Source organism: Ambystoma mexicanum, chromosome 10 (assembly GCF_040938575.1).
Source record: "Ambystoma mexicanum isolate Mex_15411 chromosome 10, UKY_AmexF1_1, whole genome shotgun sequence".
In the NCBI taxonomy this organism is placed as follows: domain Eukaryota; kingdom Metazoa; phylum Chordata; class Amphibia; order Caudata; family Ambystomatidae; genus Ambystoma; species Ambystoma mexicanum.
This window is the reverse complement of record NC_090932.1, coordinates 324,776,536-324,798,081: the sequence shown is the minus strand read 5'-3', so window position 1 is coordinate 324,798,081 and position 21,546 is coordinate 324,776,536. Positions and strand designations below refer to the sequence as shown.

The following is a 21,546-nucleotide window of genomic DNA, read 5'->3' as shown; positions in this document are numbered from 1 at the left end:
TGAGTCAGTCAGACCGGAGGGAAGAATAGTGAGGGAGCGAGAGCCACCTCAAACAAATCTATGGCCAGGAAAGTTTGCAGAGAAACTAATAAGGGAGATTGTTCAAAATAAAGAGACACTGAGAAAAATGCATCATGTAATAGTTTAGACCAGCCTGTAAATTGCACAACTTGTACCTACATACATTTGGAACCAGAGCCAGTGAAGAAAAACAGTGGAAGGATTTAAGATTATTATTTGTATTTCCATTTATTGATTTAGCAAGGGCTTTTTCCAAAGTGCTGTATAGAATAAAGATGGCACAATATTATGCATAGATATACAATATAATGAAATATAATTAATTTACTGAAGTGAGGAAAGCAGATGAGATTTTAGAGTACAGCAGAAAGTAGAAAGAGTAGGAAAAGACCAAATAGCCAGAGATAAAGAATTCCAATGTTTCGGGTGTAAGTAGTGAAAAAGAATAGAAACACATGGGGGCTTAGACACTGGCAATAGAAAATGTGAGTGAGTATGTGGCATCAGAGCTGGAACATAAAATAAGAGAACGGAAGAAAGACGGGCTGGAGCCAGACCATGTATGCATTTAAAGATGATACAGAGAAAATGAAAGAGAGGACAAGATATAAACTGAAGCCCGGAATATGACAGAAGTGAAACAGAAATGGGGGAGAGAGAGTAGAGAATGACGAGACTATGGACAGCAGAGTTGAAAATAGAAAGCAAGGGAGAAAATTGATAGGGCGAGAGAGAGAGAGAGAGAGAGAGAGGTAGGTAGGAATAGTAGAAGCAAGGAGCAGCATAATCTCACTTTTGGAGGTGTTAAGGTGGAAAAGATGAGACTGCATCCATGGCTGGATGGCCAACATACAGGCAGTAAGAGTAGTGTGAAGAGAATCAGAAAAAAAGAGAAAGAGATGAAAAACTGAGTCAAACGCAAATAACTGCCAATAAGTGACCAAAAATATTGACAATCAGAGCAAGAGATGTGTACAAATTGAAAAGAAGGAGACCATGTAGGACCTTTGAGAAGTCCATTGCAGAGGAAAAGTAGTGGACCATTTTCCAGTCAAAGAAATGGAAAATGTGTGATCAAATAGATAAGACTGAAACCATTAAAGGATAGAACCAAAGACATGGAAAATGTGTGATCAAATTGTTAAGACTGAAACCATTGAAGGATCCAGAGAAACCCAGCGATTAAAGGGTATAGAGGAGTGTAGTATCATCAGTAGTGTTAAAAGCAGATGGGAGATCAAGAAGAATCAGAATTGAGAAGTATTTAGGTGGGATGAGCAGAGAGAAGCACATTAGTCACACTAAGAGCAATTCCATAGAATGAAGAGTACGAAACCCAAAATGATATAGAGAAAGAAGGGAGTGTTGGTCAATATCAGTAGAGACTTGAGTGTAGACTGTGCATTCAACAATTTTCGATAAATAAGGACCAGCTAAATTATGGTGGGTTTAAAAAGGCTTGAAAAAAAAACCTTCCTCCTGAAATGAGAAAGTGGAATATTCCATTTGAGCCAAGTCACACATTCGACACCGCCGACTAGTCAACGCTGGAAGCACACCTCCAGATCAGAGCCACATGAGCAAGGCATTCTGGGTAGTCAAGTTAGCTCAAAAGCAAGTCATTTGCTCCAGAAAATTCCTTTGTCTTAAAGGGCGGTGTTTCGTTATGCTTATCTTAACCAAGTCAAAACAGACATTTCTCAAGACTGCAGACAAGTTCATTCCTGGTTTCACACTTATTAGGGATCATCAGAGTACCATAGTCTGACAGACTTCTGGTTGGAGCATTGGGGCATGTTTTACAAACACTGGCTAAATTATGGTGGGATTAAAAGGGCTTGGAAAACCCCTTCCACCTGAAATGTGAAAGTGTAGCATTCTATTTGTGCCAAGTCACACATTCCACAACACCACACAGTAACCATCACTGTAGGTACACCACCAGTTCAGAGCCCCATCAGCAATGCATTTTGGGTATACACATTAGCTCAAAAGCAAGCCGTTTGCTCCAGAAAATTGTCTTTTTCTTACACAGCAGTGCTATATTATACATAGCTTAATCAATCCAAGACAAACATTTCTCAAGACTGCAGGCAACTACATAACTGATAAATAAGAAAGAAGAGAAATTGGACGATAGTTCGTAGGAGTAGACGACTGAAGCGAAGACTTCTTTAACATTGGCAGAATACCTGCATGCTTAAAATCAGTGCAAAAAATGGTAATAGAACTAGAGTAAAAAAGAGGAAAGTCCAAAAAGAGAGACGAAGAGGAAAAACCTTTTGGATAAGGGACGAAGGAAAAGGGTCAAGAGGAGAAACAGTAGGGTGAGCAGGGAAAAGATAACACGCAGTATCAGGGTTAGAAAGAAGAGAAAAAGAAAAAAGAGAAGAGGAAACAGATGAGGACCGGAATGTAGGGATATCAATGGGTATAATAGAAGAGTGAATAGAAGAGAGCAGGTAAGAGACTTTATCAGTAAATAAGTGAGAAAAATCAGAAGAAAGGGTCAAAAGTGGACAAGAGGTCAGGTGGGGAGTGGATACAATAGTGGTCAACAGTGTTAGAGCTAAGAGTAGAAGTTAATAGGTTTAAAGATACTTATAAGAAGACAACAACTTAAAGAAGTGAAAATATGGACAGATGCTATCAGTGACAAAACCAAGGGATGAGAAACACCTGATAGGCACTAATGCCACAAATGCCTTGGGGTTACTTCCTAGTAAGAGCAATACAAAAGCATATGAGTAGAATTGCTGACAGTGACAAAGATGTTAATGGTGCTGAATTCTGCAATCAACAAGCACATAGCCCATAATCCTGTGCCAAATAGAAATAGCATACACAGTCACTCAAGACCAACTAGACTGCAGTCAAATGTCCAGGAATGTTGTAGGAGACATTGGCTTCAATGAGAATCCCAATTTATATAGAAATTCTATTCACCATAGGGGTGTGATTTACATGGATAATGATCCTAAACTCAAAGATGGTACTAGAGAAAGGGGAAATGTTTTTGTGAATATGTATATCCCTTGGCAGAGACTGGATACTGTCAATCAAATACAGAAAAGTCCTGTCCTGTTCATCCGTTATTACATTTAGAACATCCGACTATTATCCAAATTGGCAGAAAATGCCATATCACCTCCTACCCCCCGCCACCTAATTTGAAACAACTGGAAATCCAGCAACAAACTGACAAAAAAATTAAAGCTAGATGGACCAGTTCAGGCTACTGTAGGAACGAACAAATCAAATGCAGTACACCCCTAGATCTCGCATAGGGCTCCTCAATAGGGAAGAAATGGCTCTATGGCAAGAGTAATAGAAAAAGTAGCTGATGATATCATGGTCCTTTTGGAATTAGTTGACTAACAGGTTGTCCTGCACCGGAGATACCCCTCTTCTACTTAATGGCAGGATAAAAGGCTGTAAGACCTGACAAAATAAACATAACCTGGATTATTGTTTGGTTTATTGAAGAATATAAATGATGATTAATGTAGCACTTGCATTCGAGAGAATGATTTAACTTGTTTCCAGGAAACATGCCAATGTAATTATCCAGAGTCCCTTTTCCTAGAATTGCCATCCCTGTTTAGCATGTTATTAGTTAATGTTTACAACAGGCCAAATGGTAAAGATAACATGCTAATGTTGCATAGGCTTCAGAACTTATTTGGTCAGTGGAAAATATATCACAACTAAGCAAGAGGGCTATACAAATCATAGCAGGCGATTTCAAATTTGACTTGTAGGTAGAACCATGAGAATTCCAGAAGAGTTTCTATTTAGACCACAGATACTTATGGATGAAGATGAGGGGCACATTTTCCCCTTAGCCTTAGAAGCAGCTATAGTTTGAGGAAATATGGCTTTGCTTGATGCAACTGAGGATAAGGGTAGGCGATGGAGCACAATAATTGCCATTGAGGAAGGCTGCAGAGTGACTGACGTCGCTGATGAAGATTTGTTTGGAGATGACATATCTGACGATTTTGTGACATTTGAAATGTGCATTACATATTCGGTTAAGGCGATTAAGAAAGAGGTCCCGCAGAGAATAATGTTAGCAAAAAAGTGTCCTGAATATTTTGATGAAGATATGGCGAAAGTGCCAATTTCATTATGGACCACTGGCCCCTATGACATAGGTTTACTGAAAGGAGTTGGGGAAGTAAAGATTAAATTGAAACCAGGAGCAATTTTACCTCAAGCACGGCAATATCCCATGTCTCGAGAGGCAGATTTCTGCCATGATGGACCAAGGTATTTTAGTGACGTCAGAGTCACTGTGTAATATGTCAGTGTATCCGATTAAAAAATCAAAAAGGGGGTCTAGGAGACTAATTCAAGATTTACGCTCAATAAACAAGATTGTAGAGGTTGAGTTCCCTCTAGCCCCTAACCCGTCTACGATTCTATATAATATACCTGTTGATGCACAATACTTCACAGTGATTGACTTGAAAAATTTGTTTTTTTCGATCACATTGCACAAGGACTCACAAGATTTGACATCATTCACATTTAGACAAGTTCCATTAAAAAGCACAAGGCTGTCCCAGGGGTACTGTGAGTCCCCATCGATTTTTAACAGAGTCCTCCAGATGGACTTGATCAATATTGCTTTAGAAAGCATTATGTTGCAATACGTAGATGACATTTTAGTTTGAAGTATCACAAAGGAAGAGTGCAGACGCGATTCTGTTCAGCTAATGATTATACTTGCTGACAAAGGATATAAGGTTGACAAGGAAAAGTTACAATATTGTCAACAAGAAGTGTTGTACATAGGCCAATTGATTTCACATGAGGGAAAGAAAGTTACTCATGAAAGAGCTGAGGCCATTCTAAAAACAGCTAAACCACACACGATAAAACAGATGCAGAGTTTTCTAGGACTATGTAATTATGTCAGAGCATGGGTCTTTGACTACAGCTCGTATACTAGGCCACTCTTACAGGCCTTGCAGAAAGCACAGGAAACGCAAGAGAAAATCGTGTGGACTGAGGCAATGGAAGAAGGGTTTGACGAATGAAAAAAGACATTTGCACAGCTCCAGTTTTAGGGATTCCCAATTATGCAGAAGAATTCTTTTTATTCTCGCACACAGATGGTACTTTTATGACAGCAGTACTCACACAGAGAACTACATTGGGGTACAAACCCCTTGCATATTACAGTGGAATTTTTGACCCAGTAATGAGAGGTCACTTTCTATGCGAACAAAGTTTAGCAGACGCTGCGTTCACCATAGTAAAAGGCTACAAACATAGTGATGGGATGCTCCATGATTTTATTTGTTGAACATTCATTATTTGCAATTTTAGGAAAACCAAAAGGCAAGTTGACTACTCAAAGGGCTTCTGCCTATGAGGTAATCATATTGACTCCAGCGATTAAAATAGTCTGTTGTAAAATAGTGAATTCAGCTATGTTTATAGCTGAGTCTATTACCGAAGGAGAACCTATACACGATTGTGCAAACTATGAAAAGTTCTGTTATGCGCTCCCTAGAGTAAAAGGGAACACACTCGCAGGGGGAGAGATTGTCTTCATTGACGGTTCATCAAGGATCGATCAAAATGATGGGCAAAGATATACAGGAGCTGCAGTAGTGAAGAATTTGGCAAATGGAGAATTTCAAGTGCTTGTGAGTACCCGATTGCCATCACATTATTCAGCGCAAGCTGCAGAATTATTGGCGTTGATACTCGCAGTCGAGAATCACGCAGACCAAGAAGTGACAGTGTACAGCGACTCTGCTTATGTGACATTGACAGTGCAGGCAGGATTAGCGTGCTAGAAAAGGAGGGGCTAACTTCGAGCAGACGGCACGCCAGTGCAGCACGCAGCCTTATTGGACAGGCTCATTAAGGCAGTACAACTCCCAGTGGGCATAGCAGTTGTTAAATGCGCAGCTCACATGAGGGACAGATTTTATCTTGCGCGGAAATCAAGCAGCAGTCACTGAAGCCAAGCGTGTAGCAAATACAGATATAGGAATGATGAATGTTCAAACCATTTATGTGAATGAAAGAATGACTGTGAAGACAAGCATGGACGAAGGATATAGTCAGATGCCTAAAACACAAATAGTGGAGCTCCAAGGTGATGCACCGCAAGAAGAAAAGAACTTGTGGAAGCAAAGAGGGTGTTCTTTAAACCCCTCTGAAGCATTGTGGTGACAAGACAGCACTGATAAACCAGTAATACCCAGCGCATACAACTAGGGAGAATCTTGCTGTAACCATTGCTGAGGATTGGTTTGTACTGAACCTAATGGAACATGTTGCATTTTTTATGTTAAATTGTATTATTTGCCAGCAATTCATGGCTGGGCACACACTGCGCATAGTGAGGGGGGTCATCCCAAGACCCAGTGGCCCTTTTCAGCACTTGCATATCGACTATGTCGATATGAAACAAGTTTGTAATGGATATAGATACCCACTAGTTGTAGTATGTCCTTTCTCTAGATGGATTGAGGCAGGCCCATGTACGCACCCAGTTTCTACCTGTGCAGCCAAGTTCTTGGTGCGTGAAGTGTTTCCTAGATGGGGAGTGTGTGAACTAATGAGATCGGATAGTGGACCTCACTTTGTTGACACAGTTTTCGAGCAGATCACCTCGCTGCTTGGTATGAAACACAAGATTTCTTCGGCTTATCCTTCGTAAGGGAACAGTATCTGTGAAAAGCTCAACAGCCTGTTAAAAGAAAGAACTTTGAAAAAAGGGTGGTTGCACTGCCTACCACTGGCATTGTATGCATTGAGGAACCAACAGGTTCTGACCACCATCTTACGCCGCTTGATATTGTGACAAGCAGGCGAATTAGAATGCCTTTAATGCCTGCATCCCAAGTTAGAAGTGATGCTCAGCCAACGTCAGAAGTGTTAGGTCTTGAATTGCAAAATTACTTGAACTGTTTAACATCTAGTTTTTCTGTGATTTCAGGACAGTTGCAGAGATGAGGGTGTAAAGCAGTACAGAACACAGAAGGAGATGCTTCAACAATCCAAACTCCCGAATTTCTACGTCCAAGAATCCACCCAGGAGACAAAATCTTGATCCGCAACCACACAAGGAAAAAGTGGGACGAGCCCTGCTTTCACAGTCCTTTCATTGTCGAGGATGTTACGCCATCTGCTGTCAGAGAGCACGGTAGGCGAGCTTGGATCTTCCTGGGAGACACTCAAATCTACAGCAGAGAGAGGCCTCTGCTTACATCCCACCGCAAAGAAGCTGCAAACATCGGGGAAGAACTGCAGCACATGCAGACGAGCTCCATGGCGAGGAAAAAGGATGCATAACCCGACAAGTGGAAATCTTGCAGAACTTTTAGTTTGACTGTGGCTTAATTTGGACACTCCCTTTTCAGCTCTAAATAAAAGGGTAAAATGACACATTAGAACACTCTGTGCATCCTAGTTGCAGAGTAAAAGAAGATCTGCTTTCTTGAAAACCACAGTAGATTATTGGCTTTGGACTGAGACATGCTTAAGCATTGATAACAAGAAAAGTGAGAAAGGTTTATTAACTTTGGACTGAGGCACACTTGAGCCTTGATAAGAATAAGGATATGCCAAATTTTGATCGTGGACACAGCAATTGAAAAAGGATACAGTACCCTGATTCCTTCCATACAAAGCTCTTGTTCGGTGTTACTCATGGTGTTACCCAGTGATGACCTTTCTAGGCATATACTTATGTATTTTGAGTTGGTGTTGCATTCGTATCTGTCACTGGTGGGGGGAACTTGCTGCCTTCTATTTGTATTGGTAATACTGACATCAAAAATATTGTTAGAAGATTGCTCATAATCATCACTGAAGAGATTTTTGAAGTTGCCTGAGTTCAGTGAGGAAAACACAAATGCCCCTATCACCCGATGCAGCATATAGACTGGTCAGTGTGGTCTTCTTTTGTTTAATTGAAGACTACCCGCATCTTGTTGGAAGACACACTGATGTGGTGACATTTCTTACTACTACAAATTTGAATGTGATCCTAGAAGGTATCATCATCCAGGTGGCAATCTATTCTGAAAGAAATCACAGAGCTGTGTAGAAACCTTTCTCTGAGGGACAGATCGAGGAAATGATTAAAACCTAAAACTTTGTTCATGCTGACAGGGAAGCTACAATGTCATCGGGACTGAAGCAAATTCGAGGCTTCGATTGGGAATTGGTTAATGAAGCAGAATTTATAAAAGCTCACAGAAATCATCTTTTCTCACAATAAAGGAACATTTTCACTGCGACTGGTGGAGAAATTGGATCCAGAAAGCAGCTAGTTGATCAAGGACGAATGCTGAAGAAGACAGGTTTCAGAAGCAATCTAAAAATGCAGTGTCATTAAAAGAGTGTTTTTCTTTCCTTAGCATCAAATGATCGAGATGGGTAATCAAAGTAGTAACTTTGTGTTGCCCCAAGAGGACAGATGAGCAAATTGTCCCAGAAGCAAATGCTGTCGGATTACCTACCGCTGCATAGTTTACACATGTATTGTATTTATACTCATATTGCTTCACTGACAGTTATAACTGCCTTTTATATAGGAGCACATGATGCAAAGATTCCTATACATGTTTCTGAGCAAAAGGAAAAGGTAAACATGGCAACTACAAAGCAACCCAGGACGTTCATATCCATTCCCGTCCCTAGAAAAAATTGACAGATACCTGATATTGAAATGGATGTTATTAGTAATACATCACAAACAGCACTTGTTTCAAATACTACTTTTGAACGCCAGAGACAGGGTCAGCGGAACAGGCTAAATAAGGGGTTGACAAAGGTTAGGCCCACACAGATAATGCACGCAGACACACCTGGTCCAGTGACAAGAAGCCCAAACACAAGTCCCACAGGAAAATCACGTGCAGAAATGATAGCATAATCTATATGAACGATTTTAGCTATTGCCAGAAAGAACCAGAGGGATAAAGAAAGACTTGCTGAACTTTCTTCTGCGCAGATAACCCGGATGGATGTTACTGCAAATCCACGAGCCAGAAAAAGGTACACCGATGTATTCAGAGATGTGGTTATAGAAAACTGCACGAAGACCTTGAGAATTAAAAGAAGCACCCAAGAAGACAATTATGAACAGAATGATTATCTTGACAGCACAGCACACTTGGGAAACAACATATGGTACCAACACATAAAAGAAATTGGAAGAAGGACGTCAGATGAAGACTGCTTCGTATGTGCACTCCTGCCATACAGCATGGGGAAGTCAAAGATCTTCATAGCAGTTGAAATTGATGTCCAGACAGCTCATTGCCTTTTGCACATAGCACTTTGCAAAACAGTAGGTCAATTTATGGGAAGTGATGCTTCTCTTAAATGGGCAATTGAAAAGACAGATGCAGATGAAGATGACTACATGCAACATATAAAGAGAAGAAACAGAGTGGAAAAAAGGAGTGGTGATCTGCAGAGCATGGGTAGTTATCGACTGTTATTAACCTACTATTGACATAGTACAGAATGGATGCAAGCCATTATGGCCAAGCCTTGCTAAACTACTGCCATGGGTCGAAGACAGGGGAGGACCATTGCAGATAGTACCATTAGGAAATTCTAAGTTTTGCTTCAGGAACAATGGTACAAGAAAAATGGGGGGAAATCAGAACTGTGGACGAATATTCAATGCACCAGGAATGGTGCATGGAAAGATTGGGGAGGAATTTGCACATTGGTGAATGTCCATGTTCCTGCATTGGTGATTCCTAAAGGTGACCTGAACATTGATAGTTTTCCAAAAGCAGATGCTCATCTAAAAAATAAGAGATCTGTGGAACTAATAAGTCGAACAAAGAGAGAGAACTACTTCTCTGCTAAATCAATAGAAGCCTTTGATGCTATCCCTTATGAACACAGGCTGTTCAGCCAGACCTCATCAGTGTTCACAATGATCCTTATGCCAAGAATCCAGGTTGCAGGAAATACCAAGTGCTTACAAATCATCAGATGGGAATTGCTGCAGACAATAAAACAACTTTAAAAAGATGCAATGCAATCAGAGAAGAACTGAGAGCTGTAAGACTAATGGCTCTACAGAACAGACATGTCCTGGACATGATTACAGCCATGGATGGAGGTGTTTTTGCCAAAATTGGAGAATCATGTTGCACATTTATACCTTCTCACAATGACAAGAATGGAACTTGGACAGAGGCCATAAACATGCTGATGAAACTCCATGGCCAGATGATAGAAGAAGTAGAAGATATTGTTGATGACAGCTGTATTGGACCACTCTTCTCATGGGTTCCACAATGGATGGCAGATATATTCAAATTTCTTGGAGCTTTGCTAGTATTAGTGATGCTTAGATTCTGTGTGATAAAGATAATAATCTCGCAATGCAAGAAGACAGCAAAGAAAGCCATAGGGATGAAGATCATGATCGATGTTGAACCAGAATGGAAGCCTAAAGACTTTGTTGAGGAAGAAATCAGAGACTTTGTGAAGTCTAGTATCCATGCACCCGAGGGAACATAGTTCCTGTATCCAAAAGACCACAGGATACATGTGGGAAGATGGATCTATTGCAGTCCAAGTGGACAGTGCATGCTCATGACATGGAACAAGGATGAGCATGTGAAATCAGCCGGATGCCTGAAGGGAGTCATAAAAATATGGTTCCCTAAGAGGCACTTCTTCAGACAAGGATGTCTAGGAATAGAAGACGATGTGAGAGTGGTCGATAAATCACCCAGAAGGGGGAGTGTAGAGGAGGAGCCAAGTACCCCCACTCCACCTGCCCTGCCTACATTACCTGAGAGGTATGAACCAAAGTATGTGACGTATACTGCACCAATAAGGAAGCAGGAAGAAGAGAAACAACACTGTACATTACCCATAAGAATACCTATACCTAAGAGAATATGGGAAGTGACGTACCCATTGAGGAAACCATACCTACATCCTAGACAATATGACAGTCATTTGAACGTGATTTCTGATGAAACGAAGAAACTAAATGACCAGGATGAATGGTGATGTCATACGAAACTGAGTCGACTCTGTATAGAAGATAACCAGACCAGAGAGGCAGACGATTTATGAAGAACAAAGAAGTACCAAGGATAAGTGACATCTTGGGATCAAGATGAAGAGACTTATGCCATAAGCATGATGAAGATACTTAGTTTAAACGTGTACAGATGCAATGAAACGCAAGCAGCAAAGCAATCATGAAGCTAGCCAAATGCTTACAGTGAATATATTGTGGCAAGCGCCTACATATACATATACATATATACCGCATAGATACATATGGATTGAATAAAGAATGAATGTTCCACTATGTATATAGCAGTCTTGAGCAATGAGGAAGGCCTCAATTCAGTGTCGAGTTACAAAAGCAATTGAATTAAACAGAATGTATTTCAGATAAGGAGTTGGATGAACCAAGAGAGCCAAGGTCTTATCAGAACTAGAATTGACTGACATTGGATACAATTAACATGGAAGAACAAAGGCTCTTGTTCAAGAAGGTCAAGTGAAAACAAAAAACATCAGAGGACTGTTGGAGAATAAAATCAAATACAAGAAAAGGCTCAAATCATGGTGTCCAGTCACGTGATGGAAGAAAGTTGGACGCATGAGAAGATCACACCTGCACACAAAAGCCAGACAGTACTCATACTCCTTAAAAATCCCCAGAGGACAGTACAGAGTCAAGGCCAACTTCAAACACTAATTGACACTGAACCATTGAGGTGATGATGGAGTGTACTTTTAATTGGTGGGAAGCTGGTATCAAGACAAGCTCACCCGCGCCTGGTTGTTCAGTCTGCATGCTGCTCACGTAGGTGGAAAGTTACTGACAGGGGTTAGTAGCCAACCAATTGTAGACGACCACGTAGTTGGGGGTCCTATAGTTTGTGTAGCCAGTGGGACGTCATACATTTAGTGACGTTCATAGTGGCCATTTTGTAGGGAAGGCTTAGTTGCCCCACCTGATGTTAAGTATCCAATAATTTCTCTTCTTTACTTTATACAGATAGAACACCTATGCTTAGTTATTGCTTAGAACCAATCCCGCTTCCCGATAGGTTTTCGAAGTTTGCCACGTAGGATGACGTTGGTAATGACGCAGGTCAACACTTCAGCTATGACCGATTTTTGGTTTAAGAACCCAGCTTTTTTATGAAATGATTGAGAGTTGAGCATTGAGCGATTGCTGATTTTCGTTGTACTCCGTGTTTTAGTTACTTGCATTAAAACAGACTAATTTTTGCCAAGCTATTTGTGTCGTCTGAATTATTAATGTTTGATAAAAATCTGCATCCCCAACCATCTTCAGGGTATTGCTACTCATCTTAAAGGGTTGGAAGTCTCCAGTTCAGAACGGTGGATCCAACAGAATCTGGTGCTGTTAGATACGAGGCGAGAATCCCAGGCACATGAATAGTGAATAACTCTCCAAAGTTTGTGGTGTAAGCCACTAGCAGGTTTGTGAGCTATACAAGGTAAGCAGTGGAAGGGAGATCTGGATGGTTGTGGTGGAACAGCCAGGAAAAGGGATGTGGCAGGCAGAGAGACACGAGCCACAAAGAGGGTGGACCTAGGATGAGCACAGGTAGGAATATATTCCCCGAAAGATGGATAGCAAGCACGTGTTCCTGAAAGGGAGTGTGGCAACAAGGAATAGCACAGGATGGCAGGCAGTAACGCTGAAGTGAAGAAGGGAGAGGAGATGGCAGGAATAGGACGAAACAAGAGAGAGCTTGCAAGAAAGGCGAGCGGGTCAGTCCCTGACTGAGAAAGGGAGCCAGAAGGTGATGGGCTCAGCAGGACAGCTGAAGAGAGGAAAGCAATGCGCAGAACGAGCAAGTTGCTCCGCATGGAGAGAGAGAACAGCGAGCTGTGAAGGAGAGAGAGCAGGAAGGAAACAAGTAAAGGATAGAAAATGGTGGAGCACACACAGGGCTTCCGAGAAAACTTGGAAAGCAGCGTCGGTACCCAAAAGAGTAGGAGCACAGTGATGGGGTTGCAACACACCTGGCTCTAGTTGTGAAGTGCCTATGAGCCGGCTGACGGCGGCCATGACAGTCAAGGACTAGACATCAAGTCACGTAGGAGCAGAGCGTGGTGTGCAAGTTCAATGGTGCCTGAACATCCATGTTTTCCACACACGCCAGGATAGCGGGCACGTGACAGTATGCCCCCTTCCTCTCCAGGGGTTCCCTGGCTTGCTCGGGTGACATCTATAGAAATCCAGAACCAGCCTTGATGTGTGCACATGGGACCAGGGTTCCCAAGAGTCCTCTGTATACGAATACCCCTTGCAATGTATTTGGTATTCAACCCAGCTTTTCTGAATTAAGAGTCCAGGATCTTGATATGACATGATATGGCATTTATAACGTGCCTATAGACCAGTGTTTCAAGGCGTGATGAGGCAAGAGAGGGGGAACAGAGGGCAGACAGACAGCGATCCTACTAGGCCAGGTGTCATTCAGATCATGCAAGTGCATGGGAGGGGGAAGTGGGAAAGTGCGGGGGAAGGGGAGGGGACAGTGCGGTACATAATAGAATAAATAACAGTAAGTAAAAGTACGGCCAGCAGGTGGCAAGTGCAGGGTTAAATGCAGATTAAAGTTGTCAGGTGCTGGTAGTGGGACTGTAGTTATACAGAAACAGTCCCCAAGTGCAGGGGTTGCTGGGAAGACAGTGCAGGTGTGCGACTGGCGGGGAAGGGGACCTGGGCCCGAGATCAGAAGGTGGCCGGGTAACCAGTGCCGTTTCAGTTTCGGTCAGAAAGTCAGCAGGGGAGAGGAGGAGAAAAAGCAGAAGCAAAGAGAAAGGTTTTGAGGTGCTTCCGGAACCTGAGATGATTCTCCTCAAGTTTCAGGGAGGCAGGGAGGCTGTTCCAGAGGGAGGCCCCAGCCGAAGAAAGAGATCTACTGCCAACTCGTTGCTTGGTGAAGCGACTGACACTGAGGCAGTTGGAGGCGGATGAGTGAAGAGCTTGAGAAGGAAGATATTTAGGAAGAGAGAGTTGGAGGTATTGAGCCCCCAGGCCCCAGAAGGCCTTGTGGACAATGCAGAGGGTTTTGAACTTAATCCTCGCAGCCACTGGGAGCCAGTGGAGAGATTTCAGTCCCGGAGAGATACGATCCCTGGGCTTGAGGCCAAGGACAAGTCTTGCAGTCACGTTCTGGATGAGTTGCAGAGGGCAAAGGGTAGAAGCAGGCAGATTTAGAAAGAGGCCGTTGCAGTAGTCCAGCCTGGAGGGAACCAGAGATCTGGAGATAATTAGATTCTTGGGGAAGGAGAGGAAAGGAAGAATACCTCTGAGTAGGTGCAGCTGTTAGTGTGACAACAATCCTAGCGGTCTTTGGGTGCAGTACTTATTCTTGTTGCACGTGGGACAAGATTGGACGTATTCCTTCACCTATGATGGGAGACCAGGCCACCAAATCCATCTCTGAATCACCTCCAATGTAGTGGTGTGTCCTCTATGGCCCCATATGGCCCTGAGGGTACTGTTGTGACACAAACCAAAAACGTAAATGCGGGATGCCACGACGGGCAGAAATAACCGATGATTGACAAACACCAATCCTTTCTTGTTTTGTACTAGGTCTTTGTCAGTGGATCTAGGCAGATCGTCCATCCGGCTGGTAGCTTCCTTGACTTTCTGTAGGAATGTAGATACTTGAAAAACAATCTTGATGCAGGGGAAAAAAAATTCAGGTTGATGCTCGGGATTTAATCCAGGATCTGGAATGTGGGATAAGGCGTCTGCCAAAATTTTCTTGCTGCTGGGCAGATACGTGATGCTAAAGTCATATTGCGCAAAGAAATGTGCCCATCTGGCTTGTCTTGCATTTATGCATTCCATCTGCTGAAGGTCCCTTAAATTCTTGTGGTCAGTGCAGAGTATAAAGGGGTAACAGGCTCCTTGAAGCAGATGCTGCCACTCCTCACAGACAGTCTTCATGTCCAGTAACTCTTTTTCTATAACAGCATAATTGGCCTGACTGGGTGTAAGTGTTTTAGAGAGATAGGCCACTGGGTGTTCAATGCCTTCAAACTCCTGTAGTATATGGGACTCAATGGGAATGGGGATTAACATTTGTATGGCACCGGACTTCCCGGAATGCCGGGGTTGGAATACCCCGGTTATTCCGGGAAGATAGGCGCTGGAATAAATCACAACTTTTTACCGGCACGGCTACAGCCGGGATTGTAATGAGGCCCTATGTCTTTCCATCACTCCTTTAAGAATTTCCACTGGGAAGCACTAGAACAGAGTCTTGCAATGCCAGCAGGCCAAAGCAACCTCAATGCCAACACTTCACCGTCAACCTTCAAGCAAACCATTAAGGCACTGGTAGACATACGTTCTCCCCTGAAACAATATCGCACCAGCAATAAATCCTTTGCCCCCCGATATACGCTAGAACTGACAATAAACTCACTGGGTTTCATTATGACCCTGGCGGTAGCCATGCAGATAAAAACGGCAGGCTACCACCAGAGTTGTGATATTTTCCGGCGCCTAGCTTCCCAGAATAACCAGGGTATTCCGACCCCGGGCATTCTGCGAAGTCAAGTGCTGGACAAATGTTAATCCCCTTTCCCATTTGCCACCACTGGAGTCATGAAATTACTGGCACCCGGCCGGCAATGGAGACTTACCGGGGCATTCCATCCCCGGCGGACCCGGTAAACCCCCATTGCTGGGTGCTGGTATTTATTACTCCCCATTCCCATTTGAGTCCCATTGGACTCAATGGGAATGGGAAGGCTGGATGCACCGGTACCATTCGCGAATGGTGCCTGTACATCCGATATGGTCTGCTCGCGGGTGCCTGTCCACCCGCCATGTCAGCCCTGGCGAGCGGAAAGGCACCTGTGAGCAGAACTCATAGTTTGCCGGCTGGTAACAATGCCACCGTTGTTACCAGACCGGCAAACCTGTAATGAGGCCCACTGTCTGAACAGAAGAAAAATGCTGGCAGAAAATACATAAGCACCGGGACCTACTCCCCTTAAAAGCGTTATGCAATGCTCGCTGTGTGCGTTCATCGTAGAGGCTAAATCTGCTCCTTACTCCATGAATATTACAGCAGTAGTAAAGCCGTCTATGTGGCAGTCAAATACTGCTCCCACATGTTGCCTACACAATAATCCCAGAGTCCACAGGAAAATGTAAAATAATTAGGAACTTCTTTATCATCAAGATAGATAAAATAAAATAACATATTGATGTATCAAAATTCACCTCTCACACCTAGGATCCCACCTCACACAACACAACCCCGGACAACCTTCAAATCCCTCTCCCTCAAGGACCTCTTGATACCCTCACATCACTAAAGCCAACCTTGTAAAAGGACATCCTTCCCTCTGCCATCATGAAACAGTTTTCAGGATCCGCCCTTATCTTCCTCCTTCAAACAGACAACACCTCCCTTGATCAGGGCATCTTCCCAAGCACCTTAAAAACAGGAACAATCCACCCACTACTCAAATAACTCAGACAACCTTGTTAACTTCCAGCTGATCACTAGCATTCCGTTCATTGGTAACATCATTGAGAAGGCAGTTGCCAACTAGGCCGTGATCGGATTAACCCACATGGCCTGCTCGGTGACAACCAATGTGCATCTAGATCCAGTTGCAGCATGTAAACTGCCACCATTCAGGTCATAGATGATGCTGTCCAATCTCTGGCTAAAAGCGACTCCTGACTAATGGTCCTCATTGACTTCTCTGTTTCATTTAACATGGTAGACCACTTAGAATCCTACTCGCAGATAGAATGGGTTTCACAGGCACAGCCCTCAGCTGGTTCATGTCTTACTACTCAGATAGCTACTCACCAGCCCAATTAGTTCTAATAGTCTCCCAGTCATCTATGGGGTCTCACAACGATCAATATCTTGCCCAATGATATTCAAGCACTATATGAAATCACTCTGGCTGCTTCTCAAAAATCCCATTACCTCAATTCACCAAGCTGCTGATGAATCTCAGTTACACCTCAAAGTTAATTGTACTAGAAATGTGTCATACCACAGGAAGGGCATCCCCTAAACTCAATATTGGAAGATATTCACCTTTCTGAAAATCAGTGCCACCAAATGGAATCACCCTAGTAAGGCATCCATCCAAGGCTGGATGAATGTGCCTGGCTCCATGTGCCAAATCACTTGGATTCATTATTGGCAGTTTGAGGGAGGCGTGGTTTGTTTGTTTGTTTATTCATTTGTTAAGCGCACCAGACTCGTGAGTAAAAGGGCGCCGTAATATGGAGATGCAAGACTTACATAGTTGCGTATACACATGTTACAATATTTACATAATAGCAAGATATACATTTTTTTACATGATTACAGGATATATACAATGTACAGAAAAGGACGAAGAAATGAATAGCCAGTGAAATTAGATAAATAAACAGTAGGCACTATACAGAGGATAATTGTGCCACGTGGGGCCCTTTGTAGAATACTAGGCTCCCGAGTGGGTCACAGTGTGCAAGGTCTTCAGAAACTAGTGCAAAAGTCAAAATTAGTAGTGGTCCACAGTTACGGCAGGATGACCACGTCACTAAGGAGGTGGGCAGGTCCTCTAAGGGTGATGGGAGACTAAGGATCCATGGCAGTGATATGTTTTATTACATTTTTTCTGAACTTTAGGTAGGGTTGGTCTGCTCTCAGCTCCTGAGGCAGTGAGTTCCAGCTTTTAGCTGCCTTAACAGTAAAGCTATTGCCCCCAATGGTGGTGAGCTTGTATTTTGGAATCGTCAGACAGTTAGTATTCCCAATTCTGATAGGTCTGAGAGAAGTTCTTCTCTGGAGTTTGTCTATGAGGTAGCTGGGGGCAGCGTTGTTGAGGGCTTTATGAGTCAGGGAAAGCGTTTTTAGTAGTATTTTGTTGGATGTAGATAGCCATTTCTGTTGACGTCTCAAGGAAGAGATATGAGTTTTTTTATTTATGCCTAAGGCTGCTCTTAAAGAATTATTCTGAAGTGTTTGGAGCTTTTGAGTGGTAGATTTGTTTGCACCACTGTATAGGGCATTACAGTAGTCAATTCTGGAGAGTATTAGAGCTCTAGCCAGGATCAGACAACTATTGTCAGAGAGGAACGGTTTACCAGCTCTGAGAAATTTGCAGGTGTGAGCAGTAGCAGAGGTAAGGGATTTGATCTGTTTATCAAAGGACAGTGTGGAGTCCAAGTAGAATCCAAGGGTTTTTACTTCCTTGGAAACTTTAATGGTATTGCCGTCAATATTGAATGATGAGAATTCTTGGCCTAGTTTTTTGATATTGGCCTGCGAACCCAGAATTATAAGTTCAGTCTTATCATCGTTCAAACACAGGCCATGAGTGGCCATCCATGCTTGGATGATAAGGTAAACTTTGTTCACTAAGCCCGTGTCCGTACCGTAATCCCCAGAAAGTGGGAGGAGAATCTGAGTATCATCTACATAATTAGTGTAGGTGATACCCAGCTGGTCCAGATCATCGAACAGTGGCTTAGTGAAGATATTGTAAAGGGTAGGCGAGACGCAGGACCCTTGGGGAACACCGCATAGGATGGGTGTAGGGTCGGCAGCTGCTGAGGGGAAGAAGACTATCATGGTTCTCTCGCTCAAGAAGGACTCAATCCATTTGATGGCACCAGTTGAGAAGTGAGCTGCAGAATCAAGGTGCCGGCATAGGACCTTGTGGTTGACCAGATCAAATGCGGCAGAGAGGTCAAGTAGGAGCAAGAGTACTGTCCTTCCTTTGTCTCTCAACTCGTCTATTTGGGACTTTAGGTCGATTAGGGCTGTCTCTGTTCCATGTAGTGGGCGGAAACCAGATTGTCTGTTGCCTAGAAGTTTATGCAATTCCAAGTGTTTTTGAATTTGAATGTAAGCAGCTTTATCCAATATTTTTAGTAGAAATGGGACCGTGGTAATGGGCCGGTAGTTGGTGGGAATAAGAGGATCTAGTGTCTGTTTCTTGAGGAGGGGTAGCACCCAGGATTGTTTTAGGTTAGCAGGTATGGTACCAGCAGCAAATGAGGCATTTATCGGTTTAGTTATAAATGGAGAGAGTTCTCTGACAGCATCTTTTATTAGCTGTTCTGGGCAAGTATAGCCTTTACAGTTCGAGGGCTTCAAAGATAGGATGATTTTTTCTACCTCTAGGGTAGACATTTTGGAAAAAATGGAAGGTATTATTGTGTGCCGATGGTGACTCGTTAGGCAGGGGGGTGTTAGGCGAGTACTGTAAGTTCAGAACTTCTTTTTTTGTTGAATTTTATTCTGGAGTGTATCAATTTTATTTGCTAAGGGATGTTGGATGTCAGTACACCAGGATTTGTCCTTAGTGCAGACATCAGGGGTAATAATTGGGGACTCTAGTTCTTTAAGTATGCAAAAGAGTTCTTTCATACAAGAATTTGAGTTAGCAATACGCTTGTCGTATGAATAGCGTTTTGCCTGGCAGATTTCCTTCTTGTAGTGTGAAGAAAGTGAGGTTAGTTTGGCTTTGTTCTCAATAGAGGGGCAAAGTCTCCAATTACTTTCACTTTTATTCTTTAAGGTGCAGAGGTCTTTAAGTTGTGGGGTGAACCATTTGTTCAAGTGGGCTATTGGTTTGCTCGGCCTAAGTTTGATAGGGGCAATTTTATCCAGTGTGGTGAGCATAATGTTGTTAAATTCCTGAACTAGGCTGCTGGGGTCAAGATTTTCAGGTAGTGCGTTGAGTGTGGGCAGAATGGCAGGGATAACTTTCTCTACCGTGATACTTTTTTTACTCCTGGTTGAGCATGGTGGCGCTAGTGGTAGAGCCAGTAGAATAGGTCTTATAGTGGATAAGTGAAAGGAGATTAGAGAGTGGTCTGTCCATGCTGAAGGCAGGATGGATGAAATAGTGGCTGAGCAATTAAGGTCCGCTATCCAGTCTAATATTCTCCCTTTAAGGTGAGTAGGTTTATTGACTTTTTAGGTGAGGCCTAGTGCTTTGATCGTATTGGCTATTTCAGTAGCGTTTTTATCTATTTAGTCATTAAAACCTAGGTTAAAGTCACCTAATAGGAGTAGTTGCGTGGTAGGTTTAAGGTTATTCATAATTATGTTATGCAGGTCTTCCTCAAAGGTACCAAGAGGGCCCGGTGGTCTATATATAAGGTGTATAGTAAGGGATTGCGAGTTATTTATCTGAATTTTGGCAGTGAGAGTTTCACAAGATTGTGATAGTAAGGTGGGGACTAGTCTAAGCCCACGAGCGGTTTTAGAGATAATAGCAATACCGCCACCTCGGCATTATCACGGTCTTGTCTGACTATGGTGTAGCCATCAGGGATAGCTAGCATAAGAGCAGGTCCTGCTGCATTATGGAGCCACGTTTCCGTAATTGCAAGGAAGTCCAAGTTCCCTTCAGTGATTAAGTCGGCAATATCAGTGGCGTGTGCGACTAGTGATCTTGCATTGAGAAGCGCTCCTTTGAGAGGGGAGGCATCAGGTGTTTTGTTTACTCGGCTAAGTTTGTCAGAGATATTGCAAACTTTGGGCTTATGGTTAAGTTGCGGGGTATTCGCGTTCAAGATGGACCTTGGACGGGGCGGCTTAGAGTTGGGTTAGTAATTTGTTTTGAGATTGGTGGCCGGAACGGCTCTTCTCAGTGGTTCGTGTAATTTGGCTAGTCTGGCGCGAAGTCTGTTATTTCTATTGGACGTGGCGCATGGTAAAGAGGCGTAGGGTATTATCTCTCGGGCCTTGTAAAGTAAGGAGAGATTAGGTTGCACCATGTTTATAGGGGTTAGTAGGCTAAGGTCTAAGGCAGGTACTGGTGACTGACCAGTGTATTCCTGGCTATTGGAGTCCACCTGTATGGCAGTAGCCATGGTACAGAACAGTATTGCAAGGTTTAGCATACTTCCAATTCCAGTATCAGGATGGAGTAGTATCGTAGGTAGGGGATTCCATTGCCGCTAAATGGAGCAGATAGGTGGGTAGAACTGGGGAGTATCTAGCGTGATATGGTCAGCGGTAATTAGGCAGGCATAGCATGAGGCACGTTAATGATAAGTAGTGATCATAGGATACAGCACAGTCGAAATGTGGTCTGCTAGTGACCATGAGGCACAACACAATCAGAATGTGGTCTACTAGTGACCATAAAGCACAACACAGTCAGAATGTGGTCTGCTAGTGACCATAAGGCACAACACAATCAGAATGTGGCCTACTAGTGACCATAAGGCACAGCACAGTCAAATAGGGTCAGATAGCATGATCCATACAAATGTTGGGCTATGTGGATGAACAAGTACTTTCCATAGGTGTATGTGGGCAGGTGAGGAGCGAGGTCGCATGGAAGGGAGAGACGTAGCAGATTGGGTGTTACATTACTTTGTGCATTTTAGCAGACAAAGGCAATGTAGTTTATAATCTATTGCTGGGGCGCCTAGATTCGATGTCACGATGGGCCGCTGGGGCACTTAATAACAGACATCACAATGTGTATCTGGAACGTAATATGCGGACT

General features: G+C 43.1%; 1 long non-coding RNA gene across 2 annotated transcripts in view; it reads left to right on the top strand.

Moving 5' to 3' along the window:
- The window catches only part of LOC138491411 (uncharacterized), a 332,106-nt gene that overhangs the window by 185,236 nt on the left and 125,324 nt on the right, over positions 1-21,546 (top strand). Inside the window, exon 3 of one of the 2 annotated variants that reach the window (XR_011276000.1) lies at positions 6,986-12,290. The exons of the other annotated variant lie outside the window; for it this stretch is intronic. This is a non-coding gene — a long non-coding RNA (uncharacterized lncRNA). Of the gene's footprint in view, positions 1-6,985; positions 12,291-21,546 lie in introns of those variants that run through there. 2 annotated transcript variants of the gene reach the window in all.